Raw genomic sequence first — 24,927 nt, forward strand, 5'->3', positions numbered from 1 at the left:
AAGTAATATTCCATGACCAAGTGGAATTTATGCCAAAAATACAAGCTTGGATAAATATCCAGAAATCAATTAATGTAATATATATTACATAGACATATTAGAACAGAGTACAAAAACAGTATCACCATCTCAACGCACAAAAGGCATTTGACACAACTCACCCTTTCATGGTAAAAACACTCAAGAAACCAGAAGTAAAAGAGAACTTCCTCGACCTGAAAAAGTGCATCTAATTAAAAAAAAAAAACAAACAAAAACTATAGCTTCAGTTCAGTTCAGTCGCTCAGTCATGTCCAACTCTTTGCGACCCCATGGACTGCAGCACACCAGGCTTCCCTGTGCATCACCATCTCCCAGAGCTTACTTATACTCATGTCCATCAAGTCGGTGATGCCATCCAACCATCTCACCCTCTGTTGTCCCCTTCTCCTCCCATCTTCAATCTTTCCCAGTATCAGGGTCTTTTCCAATGAGTCGGTTCTTCTCATCAGTGGCCAAAGTATTGGAGTTTCAGCTTCAGCAACATTCCTTCCAGTGGATATTCAGGACTGATTTCCTTTAGGATGGACTGGTTGGATCTCCTTTGCAGTCCAAGGGACTCTCAAGAGTCTTCTCCAGCACCACCGTTCAAAAGCATCAATTCTTCCGCGCTCAGCTTTCTTTATAGTCCAACTCTCACATCCATACATGACTACTGGAAAAACCACAGCTTTGACTAGACAGAACTTTGTTGGCAAAGTAATGTCTCTGCTTACATCCTGCTGCTGCTGCTGCTGCTGCTAAGTTGCTTCAGTTGTGTCCGACTCTGTGCGACCCCAGAGACAGCACCCGACCAGGCTCCCCCGTCCCTGGGATTCTCCAGGCAAGAGTACTGGAGTGGGTTACCATTGCCTTCTCCAGCTTACATCCTACTTAACGGTAAAAGATTGAATGCTCTCCCCCTAAAATCAAGAACAAGAAAGAATGCCAGCCCTCATCATTTTTATTCAAAGGTTCTAGCCAGTGTAACTTGGCAACAAAATCAAACAAAAGGCATATGGACTGCAGAGAAAGAAGTAAAACTACCTTTATTTGAACATGATCTGATCTTGTGTTCAGAAAGATAAAATAACTTAGAAATTATTAAACAAGAGGGAACCACGGCCCAGGTTCAAAAAATTTCCAAATACACTATGGGTAGATTGTGAATGACTATGTGGTCAGTCACTTAGTTAACAAAGAACAATATATAATATTAAGTAAGCACTATCACATGCATTCCAGTTATTAGATGGAAGAAAGCTTTCAATCTGCTGCTCTTTAAAGTTTTTCTGTAAAGGGCCAGAAAGTAAACATTTCAGAGTTGGGGGCCATATGATCTCTGTAACAAATGCTCAACTGCCATTGTACTGTGACAGTGTGACAGAGAACACATAAAAAGGGGGCTATCCCAATAAAACTTTATTTATTAAAAAAAAAAAAAAACAAACAGCAGGCCAGATTCCTTCCACGAGTCATAGTTTGCTAACACATGATCTCGAGCATTAAAGTGAAAAACTGTTAACACCCTACATACATCACACTCATGGCATAAAACTGGGAAGTATGGAAGAGGCAAAAAAATTTCTTAAGACATTAGAATAAAACAGTTGGACATGGGTGGAATATCTTATAATTAAACTTTACTTTACATCTTCCTCATTATGTCTATTACTACTCCCTTCATTTGCTTCTTCCTGTACTATCTTACTCATTTCAGTATTTCTCCTTGCCTCACCTCAATCTGTCCACATAGTGTTATCAAAGGATTTCTAAGATGAACTTTCTACACAACTCTGATGATCTGCCATGTTCCTGCTTTGCCTATTATCTTATTTCACATGCCATTCTCCCATACACACCCTATGCTCCAATCATAGAAAATTATTCATCATTCTCCAAAATGCCATCTGTTTAATACTTCTGTGATTTACTTATCCTGTTCCGTTAAAACTTCGCCCCACTATTTCCTTAAATTTCTGGTCATCTGGTCTTCTCTTAACCTTCAATATTCTGCTCAAGCATCTCATCTGGTAGCCTTCCTTAAACTAGAAAGCAGAAACAATTCTTCTAGTCTACTCTATAGCATGCATTCCAAAAGATACTGCTGCTAAGTCGCTTCCGTCGTGTCCGACTCTGTTCGACCCCATAGACGGCAGCTCACCAGGCTCCCCCGTCCCTGGGATTCTCCAGGCAAGAACACTGGAGTGGGTTGCCATTTCCTTCTCCAATGCAGGAAAGTAAAAAGTGAAAGGGAAGTCGCTCAGTCGTGTCTGACTCTGAGCAACCCCATTGACTGCAGCCTACCAGGCTCCTTCGTCCATGGGATTTTCCAGGCAAGAGTACTGGAGTGGGGTGCCATTGCCTTCTCCGCCAAAAGATACTATAATATGGTAATTAAGTGTGCAGGCTTTGGAGTCAAATAGATCTAGATCCACGTGTCTCCACATCCTCCAAAGACTATTTCTAAAGCCAATTTCAACTTTGCCTCCATTTAAAGCTTTAAAATTCACAGAAACGGAGATAGGTGACTATGAATTTCCTATGAAAAACTGACTTTTCACATGATTTTTTTAAAACGCTTTCACAATCGAATACACTGTAGAGCCTGTATCTTCACCTTGTAAACCACTGTGATTTGAGTCAATGAAGATAGCAATTTGAATCTAAAATCTAGTACAATATTAAAATAATCCATTATTTATTAGTCTTGTCAGGTACTGCTGCTAAGCTGCTTCAGTCGTGTCTGACTCTGTGCGACCCCATAGACGGCAGCCCAACAGGCTCTGCCGTCACTGGGATTCTCCAGGCAAGAACACTGGAGTGGGTTGCCATTTCCTTCTCCATTGCGTGAAAGTGAAGTTGCTCAGTCGCAACCAACTCATAGCGACCCCATGGAATGCAGCCCACCAGGCTCCTCCATCCATGGGATTTTCTAGGCAAGAGTACTGGACTGGGGTGCCATTGCCTTCTCCAAAGAAACTTAAAACAGGGCCAATTCTTAACACTTTCTTATCATTTATTTTGAGTAATGTTTACTATCACATTAGAAAAATGTGACTGAATGTCTAATGTAAAAAGAAGGTGCTAAAACATTGCCAGCAATAAAAACTAACCTTAACATCTTCATGAAAGGCAGTGGGGAAAAAAAACGTGGAAAGACACACATTTCACAAGATTATTTCAGTAACATCTTATCCCATAAGTAACAAACAGAGAAACTACATTTCTAGCCTTATTTTAAAATATGTATCCTATTTATAAATAAATCATTAAATAACCAGGGCATTATGAAATCTGCTTGGGTTTCTTTTCAGAAATAACACATCCAACATAATCAGTTATTTTTATAGGCCATGTCTAATTTATCCTACAAAACTTGATAATTTTATATACGCCTGTAATTTCTTAAAAGAAGCCACCAAAAAGACATTTCAGAAAACACACAAAACCAGTAAGGAGAAAAACTGCTTGCTGAAGCAGAAAGTACGGAGTTCAAAGAGCTAAAACACACAGTGGTATTCAGAGAACTAAAACCAAATGAAGCTAAACTCTCAGCCTTACTAAAACACAAAAGCATACATGGTAACTAAATATTGAGTAGTCTCCCATGGATAGGGCCACTCAGCCATGCTCCCAAACCCCTACTCAAGTGAAAGAGCTACATATCAAAAGACCTGTTTTGAAAAATCTGTCCTCATTCACCAGCCACTACAATGCAGAATGGACTCCAGCCTCAACCCAGTTGGAAGTGGAAACATGGGGGTTTGAAGTAGTTCTGGTGTATGCAACCAGTAGCCACATTACCCAGCTGAGCTGAAAACGAATTCCTGTTCACTGGGGTCACAGAAGCAAAGACTATAAGAGCAATGTTTAGATCTCATTCTCCACTAATGATAGCAAAGGAGCTAACTCTGGCATATGGGTTGACAAAGATACTGGCAGAGGGATTAAGAGTTCTTTGGGTTGGGGTAGAAAGCAAATGCTAATTCCCATAACAATTTCTCAACAAAAGGAGAGAAACTAACTCAGATCCACTCACAACAGGGAAAAACTGCTTTCCTATTTACTGGAAAAAGTTACTTTAACAGGGTAGCAGGATGTAGACCATCCCCTATCCCCCACAACAGTGACACTTTGGCTCTGAACATCATGTAATGATCTCAGATAATCCAGAGTTCTTCCCCATCTTCCAGCCAAATCGGAATCCAGTGTGAATTCTAAAGCACAGGCATAAAAAGACAATTATCTTACTCAAAGAGAAACATGAAGTGAAGTCGCTCAGTTGTGTCTGACTCTTTGCGACCCCATGGACTGTATGTAGCCTACCAGGCTCCTCCATCCATGGAATTTTCTAGGCAAGAATTCTGGAGTGGGTTGCCATTTCCTTCTCCAGGAGGATCTTCCCGACCCAGGGATTGAACCCGGATATCCCACATTGCAAGCAGATGCTTTACCGTCCGAGCCACCAGGGAATCCCAAAGAAAAACAACATAAGAAGGTACAATTTTCAAGGTTCAACAGTATAAAAGAGCTGAAGGAAATTGGCACCAGAACTGTAACTTTTAACATTCATTTGTTGGTTTGAACTTTGCATCTAGTATTACAGAAGGCAATTTTTCTCCCAGTTCTCCCAAACAGCTTTCGGATAAACATCTTAGTATTAACTATTATTATAAGCTGTGTCCTGGCTTTGACTATTTACTGCTAGAGTTTAAAGGATTTAACATGCCTCAATAAATATAACTACTGTTGTACTACTCTAAATATTGCTCTCTTCTGCCAAACGTCTTGTGCGAAACTATACAACTCGATTAAATATAAAGCTGAATTTCCTGGTGTTCAAGAACTCTTGTTTCTGACTATCTCTTAAAACCCATAAATTCTCCTCAAAATAAGACTCTGGATAGCCACCATCTCATCCTTCTAACAAACCTTTCTCAGATCATTTTTACACATTGTTTAAGAATTATCAGTCTTCCCTGGTAGTACAGTGATTAAGAATCCACCTTCTGATACAAGGGACACAGATTTGATCCCTGTTCCAGAAAGATTCCACATGCCACTGAGCAACCACTGAAGCCCAGGTGCCTAGAACCTGTGCTTCACACCAAGAAAAGCCACAGCGATGAGAAGTCTGCACACTGCAACTAGAGAGTAGCTCCTGCTCACGGCAACTAGAGAAAGCCTGAGAGCAGCAACAAAGACACAGGGAAGCCAAAGTAAACATTTTTTTTAAAAAGAGAATTATTAAGAAAACTAGATGTCAATAATGAGCTAATAAATAATGTCTATGTATACTACATAAACAAATTTATGCATTTATATTAAAAGAACTAAAAAGGATAGTTTTAAATATTGTATTAAAAATCCAGGAAAAAAAATCAGAATAATTTATTTCCAAGAGTTCTAAACATTGGGGTCAGAGTGAGTAAGTGAAGTCACTCAGTCGTGTCCGACTCTTTGCGACCTCGTGGACTATAGCCTATCGGGCTCCTCCGTCCATGGGATTCTCCAGTTAAGAATACTGGAGTGGGTTGTCATTTGGGACAAATAACCATTTATCCATTAGGAAACAAACAGGATTATGAAAGCAGGGTCAATTTTACATTCCAGTTTGGGCCTGCAAATTTTCACCTTAGTATTCTATTTCAAGACTACCTCCTCTCAAAAAAATCTATAAACAATAAATTCTGGAGACTATGTGCAAAAAATGGAACTGTTTGCACTGCTGGTGGGAATGTAAACTGATACAGCCACTATGGAGAACAGTATGGAGGTTCCTTAAACTAAAAATAGAGCTACCATATGACTCAGCAATCCCACTACTGGGCATATACCCTGAGAAAACCATAATTCAAAAAGACACAAGTGGCTCTCTTCCCTTCTGTGGCCATCGCTGAAGCGCTAGCGGCCAAAATGAAGTTCAATCCCTTTGTGACTTCTGACCGAAGCAAGAATCGAAAAAGACATTTCAATGTGCCTTCCCACATTCGCAGGAAAATTATGTCTTCTCCTCTTTCTAAAGAGCTAAGACAGAAGTACAACGTTCGATCCATGCCCATCCGAAAGGATGATGAAGTTCAGGTTGTACGAGGGCACTACAAAGGGCAGCAAATTGGCAAAGTAGTCCAGGTTTACAGGAAGAAACACGTCATCTACATTGAACGAGTGCAGCGGGAGAAGGCTAATGGCACAACTGTCCACGTGGGCATTCACCCCAGCAAGGTGGTTATCACCAGACTAAAACTGGACAAAGACCGCAAAAAGATCCTCGAACGTAAAGCCAAATCTCGCCAAGTAGGAAAGGAAAAGGGCAAATATAAGGAAGAAACAATTGAGAAGATGCAAGAATAAAGTCATCTTGTCTACAGCTTTCATTAAAAACTGTTAAAATGAAAAAAAAAAAAAAAGACACAAGTGCCCCAATGTTCACTGCAGCACTATTTACAATAGCCAGAACATGGAAGCAATCTAAATCTCCATCGACAGACAGATGGATAAAGAAGATGTGAAACATAAATATATGGGATAGTAGCCGTTAAAGAGGAACAAATTGGGTCATTTGTAGTAATGTAGATCAACCTAGAGTCTGTCATACAGAGTGAAGTCAGAAAAAAGAAAAATAAATATTGTATATTAATGTATATATGTAGAATCTAGGAAGATGGTACGTATAAACTTATATGCAGGGCAGGAACAGAGACCAGACATGGGGACATGGGAGAAAGGGGAGGGTGGGACAAACCGAGAGAGTAGCACTGACATGTACACACTACCATGCATAGAACAGATAGCTAGTGGGAAGCTGTAGAGCACAGGGAGCTCAGTTTCATGTTCTATGATGACCTAAGGGGTGAGATGGGGGATGGGAAGGAGGCGCAGGAAGGAGGGGATATATGTATGTATATAGCTAATTCACTTTGTTGTACAGCAGAAACTAACACAATATTGCAAAGGAATTATACTCCAATTAAAAAAAAATTTACAAAGACTACCTCCTCTGAGTCCCAAAGGAACTGAATAAAATATCATTTCAAAGAAAGCAAAATACCACACACATCTTATTTGTTTTTACAGATAAATGCATGGGAATCCAGCAAAGTTAAATGGAGTGCCCAATCAGGCAAAGATTTCTTAGCTGTGACACCAAAAGTACCATCCACAAAAGATAAAATTGAGAAATTAAGCCTTATTAAAATTAGGAACTTCTCCTCTTCAAAAGACACCATTAAGAAAATGAAAAAACAAGCAAAAGGCTGGGAGAATATATCTCTAAGATGTAACACTTATCTGATAAAGGGCTTATATCCAGAATTCACAGAGAACTCTTGTAATTCAATAATAGACAAACAATCCAATCAAAATGAATGGTCCAAGGTCAGAACAGAAGATGCAGCCAAAAACTGAGATCTCTATGTTAATTTCATGATTTAAAACTACAGTTCCATAACTGCTGCTGCTAAGTCGCTTCAGTTGTGTCCGACTGTGCGACCCCATAGATGGCAGCGCGTCAGGCTCCTCCGTCCCTGGGATTCTCCAGGCAAGAGTACTGGAGTGGGGTGCCATTGCCTTCTCCAATGTATGAAAGTGAAAAGTGAAAGTGAAGTCGCTCAGTCGTGTCCAACTCTTAGCGATCCCACGGACTGCAGCCTACCAAGGCTCCTCCGTCCATGGGATTTTCCAGGCAAGAGTACTGGAGTTGGGTGCCATCGCCTTCTACAGTTCCATAACTGAGCCTCCCGAAAAAAAAGAAAAGAAAAGAGCAACAGGGAAACAAATGGAAAAAAAAAAATCTATGTCACTGCATACCTGAACTTACTCAGTTTGGTCCATTTCAAAATTATTTAAATATGGAGTCTAGGACCACTCTCAAATCCCTCTTGAACAACAAAAAAGGCCCTAATAAATAGCACAAAAAAGAAATTCAAAATCATCACACAAAAATCAAGCAATCGCCAGGACATGGAAGCAACCTAGATGTCCATCAGCAGATGAATGGATAAGAAAGCTATGGTACATATATACAATGGAGTATTACTCAGCCATTCAAAAGAATACATTTGAATCAGTTCTAATGAGGTGGATGAAACTGGAGACTATTATACAGAGTGAAGTAAGCCAGAAAGAAAAACACCAATACAGTATACTAATGCATATATATGGAATTTAGAAAGATGGTAACAATAACCCTGTATACGAGACAGCAAAAGAGACACTGATGTATAGAACAGTCTTTTGGACTCTGTTGGAGAGGGAGAGGGTGGGATGATTCGGGAGAATGGCATTGAAACATGTATAACATCATATATGAAACAAGTCGCCAGACCAGTTTCAATGCATGATACTGGATGCTTGGGGCTAGTGCACTGGGACGACCCAGAGTGATGGTATGGGGAGGGGGGAGGGAGGAGGGTTCAAGATGGGGAACATGTGTATACCTGTGGCAGATTCATGTTGATATATAGCAAAACCAATACAATATTGTAAAGTTAAAAAATAAAAGAAAAAAAAAGTAATCACTGAAATGATTAAAACAGACTTCTTCCTTTTCAGAATTACAAAAGGTAAAATATTTGTCTGGATACCTCAGGCTGATTTATATTTTCTTAGGCAAGCAGTAGCAACAGCAAGTCCTGTAAGAGTGAAATTTCTTTTAATAAGATATTAAAAGATATTTTCCTTCTCCAAAATAAAATCTGGATGACACAGGGACTTCTTTGCCTAAAGCTTAATCCTTTATAAATGTTTACCCCACCCAAGTAAATGGTTAAAAGAGAATATAGAATCATAAAACCAAAGAAAATGTAATGAAAATCCTGCCCCAACCAACCTTTATCTTTCCAGAAAGCACTACTTTTAATATTTTATCAAACATTCATTTACTGAGGGACTATATATTAGAGAATGGTTCTAACTGCTTTGTCAATAACAGGAAAGAAGGAGGAATAGCACAAGACCCAGTAGATGTAGCCAGTAGCCTACAAGATAATTAAGACACTAAAAAATCAAACAACCCAGTTTAAAAATGGGCAATGAAACTGAATAGACATTTCTGCAAAGAAGATATACAAATAGCATAGGAAAAGAAAGTACCACTAATTACTAGAGAAATGCAAATAAAAACCTCAACGAGATACCACTTCTCTCATCATTAGAATGACTATTCTTTAAAAAAAGAAAAGAAGTGAAATGAAATGTTGTCATGGGTGTAAAAAATTGGAACTCTTGAGAACTGCTGGTGAGAATGTACTAAGGCATAGCGGCTGGGGAAAACACTATGGCGGATACTAAAAAAAATTAACATGGAATTACTAACAATAAGGTCCTACTATATAGCACAGGGAACTATACTCAATATCCTGGGATAAACCATGTTGTTGTTGTTGAGTTGTTAAGTCGTGTCTGACTCTCTGTGACCCGGTGGACTGTAGCCTGCCAGGCTCCTCTGTCCGTGGGATTTCCCAGGCAAGAAAACTGGAGTGGAATGCCACTTCCTTCTCCAGGATATCATCTTGAACCAGGGATCAAACCTGAGTCTCGTGCATGGCAGCCAGATTCTTTACCACTGAGCCTCCTGGGAAGCACTGGGATAAACCATAATGGAAAAGAACATAAAAAAGAATGTACACATGTGCATAATTGAGTCATTTTGCTGTACAGCAGAAATTAACATTTGTAAATCAATTATATTTCAATTAAAAAATAAATTTTAGAAAACCCACCATGAAATTACTACTTGATCCACCAGTTCCACTTCTGAGAATACACCTAAAGAACTGAAAGGAGGGACTTGAACAGATATTTATGCAGCCACATTCATAACATCATTATTCACAATAGCCAAAAGGTAATCCAAAAGGCCATTTACAGATGAACGGATAAACAAAATGTGATTATACACATAAAATGGGATGTTACTCAGCTTTTTAGAAAGGAATGGAATTCTGAAACATGCTACAACATGAACTTTGAAGACACTGTGCTAAGTTAAAAAGCCAGACACAAAGGACAAATATTGTATGATTCCATTGATATGAAGTAGCAAGAATAGTCAAATTCTATAGAGACAAAAATTAACACAGTGATTACCAGGGAGGGGAATGGCATTATTAATAACACATACAGAGTTTCAGTTTGGAATGATAAATTCTGGAGATGCATAGTGATAATAGGTATGCAGCATGGGAATATGTTTAATATCACTGAATTAAACACTTAAAATGGTTGCAGTTGTAAATTTTATGCATATTTTACCAACATGTTATGCATATTTTACAATGACAAAAAATAATCAGGATAAATAAGTCTATCATTTTCTTTGCCCCTTATTAATGAAAATATCAATTTAAACAGTAAAATCAAGAAAGCAGACTGAACATCTATGCTCCATCTCCATACTCTCCCAAAACTCCAACAAGAAAAAATAAAGGAAAAAAGTTTAAATCCTGAAGGGCAAAGAGAAAGGGAGAGTAGATGACTGCACATCAATGTCAGCAACATTCTGGACAATAAAAAGCAACAGGAGCCAGGTTCTATACATTTCAATACATACATTAACAGTTTTTAATTAAGACCTATAGTAATTATCTCTCCTTCCAGAAATTCAAGGGTAAAAGATAATCTAGGATTTCCCTTTTACTAGCTTTCCACAGAAGCAAATGCAGCTAATCCTCTTCGATATTCCTTTCCTTCCAAAGCAGACCCCCAATTAAATGAACCATCTAAAAATCTCTTTAAATTTTCAAAACAAATGAACTTCAAAATCTAGGTTAGACCATGCTTCAAAAGTTCAAAAAACAAATTCTCTTTGCATTAAATAAGACTTGGATTTAGCTCAATTTGATCTTTTTACTGCATTTCTAGATGGCTGCAATTCTGTCTACTTTTCACAGGCTCAGTTCAGTGTTCTTATTCATTGATGAGGGAAAAGTTGCTGTCTCTCAAATATTCTGAATATTCAGGCTCTAACACACCTTAAAGCTCAACATTCAGAAAACTAAGATCATGTCATCTGGTCCCATCACTTCATGGGAAATAGATGGGGAAACAGTGGAAACAGTGTCAGATTTTATTTTTCTGGGCTCCAAAATCACTGCAGATGGTGACTGCAGCCATGAAATTAAAAGACACTTACTCCTTGGAAGGAAAGTTATGACCAACCTAGATAGCATATTCAAAAGCAGAGACATTACTTTGCCAACAAAGGTCCGTCTAGTCAAGGCTATGGTTTTTCCTGTGGTCATGTATGGATGTGAGAGTTGGACTGTGAAGAAAGCTGACCACCAAAGAACGGATCCTTTTGAACTGTGGTGTTGGAGAAAACTCTTGAGAGTCCCTTGGACTGCAAGGGGATCTAACCAGTCCATTCTAAAGGAGATCAGTCCTGGGTGTTCATTGGAAGGACTGATGCTAAAGCTGAAACTCCAGTACTTTGGCCACCTCATGCGAAGAGTTGACTCATTGGAAAAGACTCTGATGCTGGGAGGGATTGGGGGCAGGAGAAGGGGACAACAGAGGATGAGATGGCTGGATGGCATCACCGACTCGATGGACATGAGTTTGAGTGAACTCCAGGAGTTGGTGATGGACAGGGAGGCCTGGTGTGCTGCGATTCATGGGGTCGCAGAGAGTCGGACACGACTGAGCGACTAAACTGAACACACTATTAGATTTACTTATTAAAAAGATTACTTAAAATAACTACATTTTGCATTTTAGTCAAGAATAAGAAGTTAACTTTCCTGTATATGTCAAGAAATGTTTCATGAGAAAAGTATAACCAGAACCAAAGGCCTACTGAAAATTAAATCCTGAAAATCACTTTCTCAGGCTATATAAACACATTTCATGTTTCTACATTTATCAGTTTTAAACATTCTGAATCATAAATTAATTACTGTGTCACATTTCTGCAACAAAATTCTACATCTTTTCCGTGAGAAAACCTTTTGTTACTGTATCCAAACCTTGGTAAATAAAAAAAATTCCATGTTTAAAGTCTACAGAAGAGGTTAATCAAGATGACCAAAAATGCTAAACTAGAAATGTAATAAGCAATTGAACTACTTTGATTTTACCTTTTCTATTCTTTTAAAGCTGGGAAATTATGAGACTATATACATGATCCACCATTAAAGAGAGTGCCACGGCTGAGAGTAATGAAGATCCTTATGAAAACGGAGGGGTAGCCTCTTCAGTATTATCCTCACATATCCCAATTATTACAAAAGAACAAATATGAGAAGAGCTTTCAAAATCTGCATCTTTACTGCAGCGTCCCACTGCCACAGGGTGACCCAAATACAAGCTTTTGTCCCTCGCTTTCCATTCTCACTACAACCTCCCTAGCCTGGTCTCCCTGCCTCCGGACCCTACCAACCCTAATAAACACTGTAGACTTCAATATTAACAAAATAAATTTCATAAAATACCACTTCATCCTACCAGTCAATAGGACTTAAGTTTATTCTAAAATAAGAAGACTGCTGAAGGGCAGCAGAGTATATTACCCCAAAATATGCCACTTTGGCATAAGAATTATTCTGAGCTAAAGAATCAAAACTCAGCTGCAAAAGCTGTTTACCTCTCTCCTTCCCACAACTGCCTACATTTACACTGGAAAGGAGGCCTGTACCAAGAAGAGAATTATTACCAGAAAATATCTTTTTACCTAAGAAACTTAACTGCAGGGACTTCACTGGTTGTCCAGTGGCTAACGCTCCACACTCCCAATGCAGGGGGCCTGGGTTTGATCCCTGGTCAGGAAACTAGATCCCATAAGCTGCAACTAAGAGTTCCCATGCTACAACTAAAACATTCCGAATGCAGCAACTAAGACTCAGCACAGCCAAATAAATGATTTTAGAAAGAAAGAAAGAAAGAAAACTTAACTAATTAAGTAATAGGGCAACCTTTATTTTCCAAACATCTCCTCTCCTCTTCCCTTTGTATCACCAGCCCCTACTCCTTTTCCTTATAAGGCTCAGGATATGTATATAAGCCCCTATTATGGCTGCCTTTTGGGTCTCAGTTTTGAGGCTCCCATACTGTATTTAGAAAATTTGTTTTTCTGTTGTTAATCTATCTTACAGCAATTATTAGACCAAAGAACCTGAAAGGGAAGAAGAGAAATTATTTTGCCTCTACACTGATCTCTTCATTTTTCTAAACTTTCTATTCTTACTGGGACCACACAAACCCTCTTCAGATTAATTTAAATTCACTGTACTTTCTTTCACCATCTTAAGTTCATTCCTGCCATTTTCCCATTCTGAATCCCAGTTTTAAATAACTTCCCTCCTCCTCTTTGCCTTAATTTTTCTGTTTATGCCTCATTCAGCCCTAGATAGCAGTAAGGTATCGCTTGAACTTTAAAAATCTCTATGTGAGTAAGGAGTCTCTTTCCAGAGAGCAGTGAACATGGGTTATGCAGCAAAAAGTCAAGCCCCAGATCAGAGGTTACAGAACAGCAACCCACAAGACAAAGTCTGCCCACAGTGGTGAATTTGTCTGGCTCACAGCATTTTTATGAATTCATTACGTTGCCAACATTTAAAAATAAAAATTTCTCACAAAATCTGAAATTCCAGCTTCTCTTCATAAAAAAGATGTTCAGGTCACACTTCATCTATATGCCTCCTCCCCTACCTCCTGCTAGATCGATAGTGAGCCAACAGTAAATTATATATTTTAAAATGATAAATCTCACCTCAATTTTTTAAAAAAAGTAAACCAAAGCTGCCTAAGAGCTGCCCCACTGGAGTAACATGAATTCCCTAAACCACTTAAGTCCCAATCTGCTCTACTATTACTATTTAAATCTAGCCCTTATAGGCATCTGACTTTACAGTGCTCCCCTTATATACATTTACTGAATGAATAAATTAAGATGATAATTTTAAGACAGACAAGGTTGGTGATGATAATTTTAGAACAGACAAGGTTGGTGATGATGATAATGTGATAATGATAACAACAACACTGGCAATTAACATTTCCTGCTTTATTGTGAACCAACTATTGTTCAAGCAAAAATATATTATCTCATTTAATCCATACAAAAACCCTATGGATATACACTATTATTATTCTCGATTTATAAATGAAAAAACTAAGGCACAGAGAAGTGAAGCAACTCAGCCAAGGTCACATTACCAGTACACTCAAGGTACAGCGAAAATTCAAAATCAGATAGTCTTACTCCAGGGAACACTGTTAATCCCTACAATATGATTCCTTTAGACTACCATCCTTTCTTCTGTGACCAACTGAATTAACTGCCTGGAACGAAGACTCAAGAGACTAAATTTTAGAGCCTATTCTTTCTTTGCACAAATGACTAAGAAGCAAACCAAAGTTCACCTAAATGCAGATGGCATTTTTGAATTTTTTCCCTCACCTTAAAAGAAAACTTTCTCTGTAACTGAAATATTAAGGAATCCAATCAAACTATGTATTTGTTATGAGACTGTTCCTGGAGTAAGGTAAGCTCAATAATGAGATGAATCCTTAGTTCAAAACTACAAAGTGATGATATAGCACAAAACTCTTCTCTTTCTTGGGGTAGAAGGATATATCTATGAGAGTAAACAGTGTGCAGACATGAAAAAAATTAAGTTTCTTGAGGGTAGGAACCGCTTTTTTCCATGAGTCCCTGCAGTTAGCATATATTCAGTTGTAATAAAGGAACCAAGAAATCCAAACATCTTAAGTTGAAATGCAATGAAATCCTTATTATAGCATTTATCATCTTGCTTTTTTACAATAATTACTAGTGAACAGTTTTATTTTCCTCACAGAAACACAAAATCCTTGAGGTAGAGTATCCCTTGGAAACTAGCATAACAGGGCTCAATAAACGCTTGCTTAATATTACAAGCTCAACATTTCTATACTTAGATTTCCTGCAGGTCTCTCAACCTATGTTTAAAGCAGAAAGAGAATTCCTTGGTGGTCTAGTGGTTAGGACTCCGAGCTTCCACTGCAGGGGGGAGTGAAGATCTTACTACCTGCATGGCCCAGCTAAAAATAAAAAATAAAGTAGAATTTAAAATGGCTTCTCATTTACAAAGCAATGGATGCTTTGAAGTCCTATTATAAGATATTTTTGAGACCAGTCCCACATTGTATCAACAAAGCCCTGAAAAACTGGTGACCTGGCATAAGCAGCACAAAGAATAATCAAAGAGCTGGAAGGAGAAAACATCATGTTCATACCTTCAGTAGAAAGTAATGTAGTCCACAGACTTAAGCAAATTGCTCAAGATCATAGAAATTAAGTAACAAGCAGTATCAAGGCCAGAACACATATTTCCTGAATGCTGGCCCAGTTTTCTTTCCACAAAGAACTACTCTGTGAGCTCAGGATGAAATGGATACTTTTAGAAATATTTTAAAGATATTTGGTATGGAGGATGATCTTCCCCAGTACATAACTTTTTATGAGGTATTATACCACCACTAAAGATATGAAATTTACCTTGTTCCAGTCATTGCAGATAACGCCATCCTTTCCCCTGTTATTCTACATACTTTTTTCATTTTCATGTCTTTTCTTTCATTATCCTCTGAGAATGTTTCCTCTCACCACCTCTGATTTATCTACTTTTCCTCTTATCCACTTCCTTTCTCTAGTATCTCACAAAGCACCCTACCATCTCCTTTTCTCTTCGTAACTATTTAAAAAAAAAAAAAAAAAAAAACCCACAGATTAATCACACATTTGATTATAGCACTGACCTGGGATACCATAATAAGCAAGCCATAGCCTTGGTCTCTTGGCATTTATGAGGCAATTTGTTAACAAAAATATAAACTAAACACAAAGGGTCACACAATTTTACTATGATTTTACAATGGGGACAAGAAGCTTAAGTACGGATGGGACACTTATATGAAGAGATGTGGTAATAACAGTCGAAAGGTTAGGGTTAAGCAAATGAAAGGGATCCTCTTTCCTATACAGCTTTCTCACCAACCAATTCATGTGCTCTACTTCATTTACTCCCTATTCTCTTACTGCTTGACTTTTCCTGTGCTCTACTTTTTCTCTTAACCAGCAGACTTCCTTTTCTTCTTCCTGGTCTTTTTTTTTTTTTTTTTCTCTCCTGATCTTTTAAGATGAATCTGTCCTGTCCTGTTTTCCTTTTCAGTATTATTGCCAACTCCTCCCACCTTATAGATCTGGATAATGGCTTAAGATGGGAATTCACTTTTTTCTAAAGATTTAATATGTATTATTTTATTTGATCCTCACAACAATGCCAGGGAGGCAGGCAGAAATCAACATAACTATTTTACAGATATATAAACTAAGTCTTGCCAAGATTAAATACTTTGCCAATAATCAAATTTGTCAGTAGAAAAATAAAATCAGAACCCAGACCTTTTCTTTCCAAGTCCTCTATTCTTTTTCCATTGAACTATATTGTTTTCTTTTTAATTCCTACACATTTTAACCATATATGTGCACATGTATGGACAAGTATAGAGATAAATGTTTCTAAAACAGCACAAGTGAGAAAAGTATATGACTGTATAAGGAAGCTAGAAAAACAGAAAAGTCAAAGGACCCAAATTAAGAATACAATGTAGCTCACAGGCTAATCCTTGTAGAGGCAGCTATGGGTTTCAGATCCAAAAGGAAACTATGTCTTCAGCCAACTGATGTAGCCAGCATCAACACTGGTCTCTCCCCATACTTCCCACAGCTGTTAACAGGACCTGCGCTCACCCTCAGCACCATTTCTGACCCCCACTATCTCTCACAGGCATGCCACCATACCTGAAGTTTTCACCGTTTGAAGTCACTTCTTTGGATTAAGGTGCTGTCTCCAGAAGGCCACGGTTAAATGCATGTTACCTGAGAAAGGAAGGAGGATCCATTAACACATTACTCCTATGGTTAAACACATCAGATCAGCAATGACCTTTGGAATAGGACAGCACAATGTCCTTTAAAAAGTTTCATAGGATAGATAATTTTTGATGGAGCAGGCAGGATAATAAGGTTAAATTGGGAAGAAAATGACTCACGCATACAATAGGGTAACTCCCCACCTGCGTATAGCTACATAGCAAAATGAGGATGGCCATATAAATACATACTCTACCTTTTGAGGTCACAGTAAGGACTATCCCTGCAACTTGGAAGCTCCTAGGGATACGAAAAGAAAAAGTACTCCAAGGATCTGAGTATAGTCAATTCTGTACAGAAGCAAAGAGCTGAGCTGGCAGCAGTCCTCCAAGGACAGTACACTGCTAGACTGAAAGAGGACAGAAAAGAGGAACAGCTTCTGGTTAACTACTTCTAGTTGTGAGACTAGTTTCCAGCCCAACATTTTTAGCAGAGGACTGACCTCTCAATGAGAAAATGCTGCAATTCAATTCTTCAACCCCACTTGCTAATTTATACTGACTCAAAGCCAGTATCATTTACAGCCACAAAAATCAACATGCCTAAAAAAAAAAAAAAAATCAACATGCCTTTACTGAGTGCATATTATAAGCCCAAAATTTGGCTAGGTGCCATAAAGATGAGGTTGCGGGGGTGGGGCTTTAATACACTTTTGCCTTAACCCATACAACAGGGTAACTCCCCACCTGCGTATAACTACATCACAAAATGAGGATGGCCATATAAATACATACTCTACCTTTTGAGGTCACAGTAAGGACTATCCCCGCAACTTGGAAGAAACCAATCCCCTAAACCCAAAACAGAGAAGGGTGAGGAACAAGAAAAGAAGGCGGAGGGTGGCTATTTTTCTGTGAGTATAAACACAAATTTCCTAAGCCAGAATGAATACAACTCACTTCTAGGCCAAAGTTCCTTGTTAAACTCTTAACTAAACAGTCAAGAGGCACAGGCTAGAAATACTTTTTTCTTTTGGTCTAATACCAAAAGCTCTTTAGTAGCACACATTCATCTTGGTACACTGGAGAACAGACTAAGAGTTACAAAACTTGGTTCTACTTTTAGCTCTGATTCTTTGTTTAAAAAACAAAACAAAACAGAAAAGGTTGGATTAGTCCAAGAATAGCATATACCTAGCACATATATTGATACTAACCACTAGATAACTAGTGTCCACAGGGGTTATCACTAATCAATCATAACTCACTTTCCCAGAGAACCCTTATGATTAAAATCCTTCTCAACACAGGGCTTCTGGCAGCTACTTCAAGTGAAAGTTGGCCCATAAATCAAAATACATCTGCTACTGTGGACTAGATATTCTCTACAATCTCTTCCAACTCTTTCTTTTAACATGTATTATTTATTTGGGGTCTCAGATGTGGTATGTAGGATCTTTAGTTGCAGAATGTGGGATCCAGTTCTCAGACCTGGGATCAAACACAGGACCCTTGCATTGGGAGCACAGAGTCTTGGCCACTGGACCACCAGGGGAGTCCCCCAACTCTAAAATTCTAAAACCAAGTTTCTGAAGGTGGGAGAAAAAACACTTCCCAACAAGCTCATAAATCAATAGCACTGATAGCCATAATTTCAGTCTAGTCTCTAAATCCTACAAATTGCATCAAGGATGCTAACAACAAATTCTGATACCATTAACATATGTAACTGTGCAATATTACTCTGATTTGCTAATGGGTTCTTTTGACAGAAAAGGAACCTTTTACCCAGACTGGCCCTAAAGAAATCCTCATACAAAAATAGGACAATTTTGCACTGCTGCTGCTGCTAAGTCGCTTCAGTCGTGTCCGATTCTGTGTGACCCCATAGACGGCAGCCCACCAGGCTCCCCCGTCCCTGGGATTCTCCAGGCAAGAACACTGGAGTGGGTTGCCATTTCCTTCTCCAATGCATGAAAGTGAAAAGTGAAAGTGAAGCCGCTCAGTCGTGTCCGACTCTTGGAGACCCCATGGACTGCAGCCTACCAAGGCTCCTCCGTCCATGGGATTTTCCAGGCAAGAGTACTGGAGTGGGGTGCCATTAACTAAATTTAATCTCTTAATCATGCCCACAGCCTCTCACTGAGGAAGATCTGTAGAGCTCACTTCTCACCTAAGCCACTGAAACAGCCACTCTTCTGTCCTTTCACTTTTGTCACAAAGCAATCTTCCTAAAGCAAACATGTACTCGATATCATTTTCCTGTTTAAAAATCTGCATCTATTGCTAACAACATAAAACAAGTTTTTTTCTTGCCTCACATCCCTAATGCTCTTCTTCCCCATCCCACTCCCTGCTCCCTTTTATCTTCCTCAATCCTGTGTTTGCTAACAGTATTGAGGTGTTTCCTCTGCCCTGTCCTTCCCTTTCTCCATCACAATAACACTTCAGCTAAGACCCAACTTCAGCTTGAAGCAGATTCTTCCTCAAATCAATCAGACACAACTGATTACTTCCTCTTCCATCTCAAAGCTTTTGGTTTATTCAAAGTATTGTCTCAACGGTTTCCAAAACCATCAAAATTGCCTGAGGCAAGTTTTAATCCTCAAGGCCGACCCAAACGTATTAAATCAATCTCAGGAAGTAAGGCTCTGAAATTTCTACTTTTAAAAAAGCTGCCCTGATTTTTCTAATGACCAAATTTGGGGGCTACTGGTTTGTCTCTTCCAGTTGGTGTAAAGATGTTTCTTTAAGGAACGGAAAAATGATTTACTCTAGAATACACTGAGGAATTATCCTGCACTTATTTCATATCCTTGTTGACTTGACTCATATGCTGAAGATGAAGGAATTCCTTTCGGAATCACACCCAAAAAACATACCCACTGTTCAAAACAGCAGGTGAATTTCCACCTTCATTTCTAAATCTTAAAAATGAAGTAACTGTAACCTGAGTAAACCTATGAATACACAATGAAGACTCTCACCAGACCTGCTCTGAGAACTTTATTTCGGCCGAGAAACAACTCCCTAGCCCATTTTGAGGGTAGAAATACACTGCCTCTAGTACTTCCCTAAGATCTAATTATATTAGGAATACATGCACGACTCCAACTAAGTACAGTGACAGATGGTTGGCTCAAGTGCCTCGTTAATTTTCAGAGGAAAATTCCCTGAAATGTCTCTTCCTTCCCCACCCCTCCCAAAAAATATACTGAAGCTGTAGAATAATTAACAAGATACAAAAATAAGCAAGAAAACAAGGTGAGTTGTTACTGGAGAATCGTGGATTTCGGGTAGTTTGCAAATCCACCAGGTTACATCGCTAACTTGAGGCCCAGCGTCTACCTGGGGCGTAGAGATCCTGTGTTTCGCTCTACGTCGCGGCCCGGAGCAAAGTCTAAGAACTTGAGTTCCCCACTAAGTCCTGTCCTCATCACGACTACTTTTTTCTTCTCTCCGCTAAAGAAAAGGGCACTTTCAGGAGGAAGGGCAGTGACAGCTCCACGTCTGCAAAACTCGGCGCCGGCGGGGCCGCTGCGGTGGCGGCGGCGAGCGCGGAGGACGACGCCGGGGCCGGGACCACCACGCTGGGGGACAATAGACGGAGGGGAATGGAAGAGAGAAGAGAGGCAGCCACTGTACTTGGCCCCTCTCGCTAGTGGGGGCTCCAAAAAGTCTCGGGAAGGGCAGCGGGTGGCAGGTGGGCCCGGCCGCCGCCCCTCGCAGGGCCACGTCGCCCGCCCCGGCCGCTGCCGCGGGGCCCCTCGCGTAGGCCGGGCCGCAGGAGCGCAGCCCCCGGGCGGGGCTGACGGGCTCTGGGCTGGACCCCGGGGGCGCCCGCTGCGGCCCAGTTCTCTCAGAACTTGGCGCCCGCGAGGCGAGGGGCTCCGAACGTCTGAGCCCAACAGTGGCCGCTCGGGGCTTCCAGATGACCCACCCCGCCCCCCACCCCTCCTCCCGGCCCCTGCCACTAGCCCGAGCTCCCCGAGACCCCACGGGCACCGGCTCTGAGGGAAGAGGAAGCAGCCGCGGCTCGGGTCCCGGCTGACGCGCCGCACTCCTCTACCTCTCGCTCTCCTCCGACATATTCAGCCAGGACCCTCCCTCTCCCCAAAATTGCCTCCAGTCCGCCCGCGGGTTTTTACCGGGACTCGGGGCGGCGGCTACTCTTCAGTCCCTCGACTAAGATGGCAGCCGGTCCCGAGCCCGGACCACAGCTCTTAGAACGAGTTGGCGGCCAACGCGCAGGCGCGTCCAGCTCCGGAGCTATCAGGACTACAAGCCCTAGAAGTCCTTGCGCACTAACCAGCTGCCGGCAGGAAAAGCTAGCAGAGGCTGGTGAGCGCAGCTAAATCCGAGCTTGCATTTAGCTAGGTGGGAGGGACTCTTGGATTACTCCCGGTCAGTTCAGTTCAGTCGCTCAGTCGTGTCCGACTCTTTGCAACCCCATGAATTGCAGCACGCCAGGCCTCCCTGTCCATCACCAACTCCCAGAGTTCACTCAAATTCATGTCCATCGAGTCGGTGATGCCATCCAGCCATCTCATCCTCTGTCTTCCCCTTATCCTCCTGCCCCCAATCCTCCCAGCATCAGAGTCTTTTCCGATGAGTCAACTCTTCGCATGAGGTGGCCAAAGTACTGGAGTTTCAGCTTTAGCATCATTCCTTCCAAAGAAATCCCAGGGCTGATCTCCTTCAGAATGGACTGGTTGGATCTCCTTGCAGTCCAAGGGACTCTCAAGAGTCTTCTCCAACACCACAGTTCAAAAGCATCAATTCTTCGGCGCTCAGCTTTCTTCACAGTCCAACTCTCACATACATACATGACCACAGGAAAAACCATAGCCTTGACTAGACGGACCTTTGTTGGCAAAGTAATATCTCTGCTTTTGAATATGCTATCTATGCTATGCTATGCTAAGTCACTTCAGTTGTGTCCGACTCTGTGCGACCCCATAGACGGCAGCCTACCAGGCTCCCCTGTCCCTGGGATTCTCCAGGCAAGAACACTGGAGTGGGTTGCCATTTCCTTCTTCAATGCATGAAAGTGAAAAGTGAAAGTGAAGTCGCTCAGTCGTGTCCGACCCTTAGCGACCCCATGGACTGCAGCCTACCAGGCTCCTCCGTCCGTGGGATTTTCCAGGCAAGAGTACTGGATTGGGGTGCCATTGCCTTCTCCGGAATATGCTATCTAGGTTGGTCATTACTTTCCTTCCAAGGAGTAAGCGTCTTTTAATTTCATGGCTGCAATCACCATCTGCAGTGATTTTAGAGCCCCCAAAAATAAAGTCTGACACTGTTTCCACTGTTTCTCCATCTATTTCCCATGAAGTGATGGGACCAGATGCCATGATCTTCGTTTTCTGAATGTTGAGCTTTAAGCCAACTTTTTCACTCTCCTCTTTAACTTTCATCAAGAGGCTTTTGAGTTCCTCTTCACTTTCTGCCATAAGGGTGGTGTCATCTGCATATCTGAGGTTATTGATATTTCTCCCAGCAATCTTGATTCCAGCTTGTGGTTCTTCCAGCCCAGCGTTTCTCATGATGTACTCTGCATATAAGTTAAATAAGCAGGGTGACAATATACAGCTTTGACGTACTCCCTTTCCTATTTGGAACCAGTCTGTTGGTCCATGGCCAGTTCTAACTGTTGCTTCCTGACCTGCATATAGGTTTCTCAAGAGGCAGGTCAGGTGGTCTGGTATTCCCATCTCTTTCAGAATTTTCCACAGTTTATTGTGATCCACACAGTCAGAGGCTTTGGCATAGTCAATAAAGCAGAAATAGATGTTTTTCTGGAACTCTCTTGTTTTTTCCATGATCCAGCAGATGTTGGCAATTTGATCTCTGGTTCCTCTGCCTTTTCTAAAACCAGCTTGAACATCTGGAAGTTCACGGTTCACGTATTGCTGAAGACTGGCTTGGAGAATTTTAAGGATTACTTTACTAGCGTGTGAGATGAGTACAATTGTGTGGTAGTTTCAGCATTCTTTGGCATTGCCTTTCTTTGGGATTGGAATGAAAACTGACCTTTTCCAGTCCTGTGGCCACTGCTGAGTTTTCCAAATTTGCTGGCATATTGAGTGCAACACAGCACGGTACCTCTAGGCTTTTTAAAAAACCCTCCTGGTCTCACACCAGAACCTCTCAACAGTATAGCTACAGATCCAAAACTCTAGTGTGCATCAGAATCACCTGAAGGGCTTGTTAAAACATAGACTACTGGGCCCCACCCCCAGAGTTTCTAATTCAGCAGATCTGAGATAGGATCTAATCATTTTAATAATTTGCATTTCTAACAAGCTCTCCAACGTGCTACTAGTAGGAGATCACACTTTGAGAATCACTGAACCGTATCTTAGTCCTTAAGAAACTACACTCGGGAGTTACATTGATTGGATTCAATTCCACCTTTTAACAGTGTACACTTAGGGATGATAAAAATAGCTTACATGTAAGTAGTGCCAACATGGCAGGTGTTCTTAGAGCTGATCAATAAGCTCCTCTTATCCTCACAACGAATATATGAGGGAACTACCTTCATTTTCCTCACTTTACAGATGCACAAACCAAGTCACAAGCTAGATAAGAACCCAGGCAGTCTGGCTTCAGATTCCAACCTCTTCCTTCATAGATTGTTTGTGAGATTTAATAGGCCGTGGAAGTAAACTCAGAGGCACAACTAAGTGCTTAGTAATTAGTGACCTTTGCTATTATTGTATAGCATGTTTCCTTCTAATAAAAATAGTATTTTACCATTTAGAAAGTCACTTACACTTTTCAAAGTACTTTCAAGTCCTCCGTTGTCAGTGTTTCCTGCAATATACCTTAGGAAAGCATGCTAAAGATACAGATTCCTATAACCCTACCCCATTCATATCATCTAGTGCTGTGGTTCTCAAGCTTCAGTGCCCATCAGAATCACCTGGAGGACTTAAACCACAGACTGCTGGGCTCCACCTTCACAATTTCCAATTCCGTAACTCTGAGGTCTGACCACAGTGTTTGCATTTTCGACCACAGATCACACTTGGACCATCACTGTGGTAAGGCAGTGTTTCTCACCTTTTTTGAGATTATCATCTTGGTAAGGAACAATTTTACACTTTTTTTTTGGAGGGGGGGGTGGGCATGCCACTCTGCATTTAGAATCTTAGTTCCCCCAATGAGGATCAAACCCATGCCCCCTACAGAGGACATGGAGTCTTAACAACTGGATCACCAGCGAAGTCCTACTAGACGTTTTTTCCCTAAATTCCCTCATGAAATTTTTTTTTTTCCCTCATGAAATTTTAATGTCACAAATATACTTTTTATCAATTTATGTACCATGTATCTGAGCTTTTACCAAAAAAATTTTGAGTGGGGAGGAATTCCCTGGCTATGCAGTGGTTAGGACTCTGCACACTCACGGCCGAGGGTACAGGTTCAATTCATGTTCTGGGAACTAAGATCCCTTCAAGCTGAGAAGGGCATGCAAACAAACAAATTTTTTAAACATACATGTATTTTAATGTCCTCTGCACCCCCACAATCAATTTTTGTCCTATTGAGAATACATACTCTGCGGGATGTGGGTTTTTAACTAGTGCCCCAGGTGATTCTTCACAGTAGACAGAATGCACTGTACCTTTAAAGTATAAGGTATTTTTATGCCTGGGCTTCCCAGGTGGCTCAGTGGTAAAGAATCTGCCAATGCAGGAGTTGTAGATTCGAACCCCCTAGGAGTTGTAGATTCCCTGGGTCAGGAAGATCCCCTGGAAAATGAAATGGCAACCCACTCCAGTACTTTTGCCTGGGAAATCCAATGGACAGAGGAGCCTGGCAGGTTACACTCCATGGGGTCGGACACAACTTAGCAACTAAAACAAACATTTTTATGTCCATTATACAAAGAGGGAAATGAGTCTCAAGTAAATTAGATGAGTGGTCCAAGATCACTCAGCCAGGAACCAGGGATTCAACAGAAGTCCTCCGGCACCACATTCTGTCTTCATACACAATTTTTAAACTATATAATGTTATGCAAAACTAATGTATAGTGTTTGA

At 40.6% G+C, this 24,927-nt stretch overlaps 1 protein-coding gene and 1 pseudogene across 14 annotated transcripts in view; one reads left to right on the forward strand and one right to left on the reverse strand.

Annotated features, from left to right (window-relative positions):
• Window positions 1-21,100, reverse strand: part of ITCH (itchy E3 ubiquitin protein ligase) — a 97,072-nt gene extending 75,972 nt beyond the window's left edge. For 5 of the 13 annotated variants that reach the window (XR_015139110.1, XR_015139111.1, XM_086332274.1 and 2 more), the window contains exons 1-2: window positions 21,024-21,100; window positions 16,805-16,882 (exon numbers count right to left, since the gene is read on the reverse strand). The gene's annotated coding sequence lies outside the window, so the exon portion shown is untranslated. Of the gene's footprint in view, window positions 1-16,804; window positions 16,883-17,132; window positions 17,286-17,378; window positions 17,479-17,675; window positions 17,729-20,223; window positions 20,651-20,880 lie in introns of those variants that run through there. The other 8 variants (XM_086332275.1, XM_086332267.1, XM_086332265.1 and 5 more) reach the window with 7 other exon arrangements.
• Window positions 5,909-6,431, forward strand: LOC147360358 (large ribosomal subunit protein uL24 pseudogene; annotated as a pseudogene). The gene has a single exon (XR_015139112.1). The product of XR_015139112.1 is annotated as a large ribosomal subunit protein uL24 pseudogene (transcript).
• Window positions 21,101-24,927: the final 3,827 nt, after the last annotated feature.

Source organism: Bos grunniens, chromosome 13 (assembly GCF_055505025.1).
Source record: "Bos grunniens cultivar Pamir isolate PY7600 chromosome 13, Bosgru_T2T1.0, whole genome shotgun sequence".
Classification (NCBI taxonomy): Eukaryota; Metazoa; Chordata; class Mammalia; order Artiodactyla; family Bovidae; genus Bos; species Bos grunniens.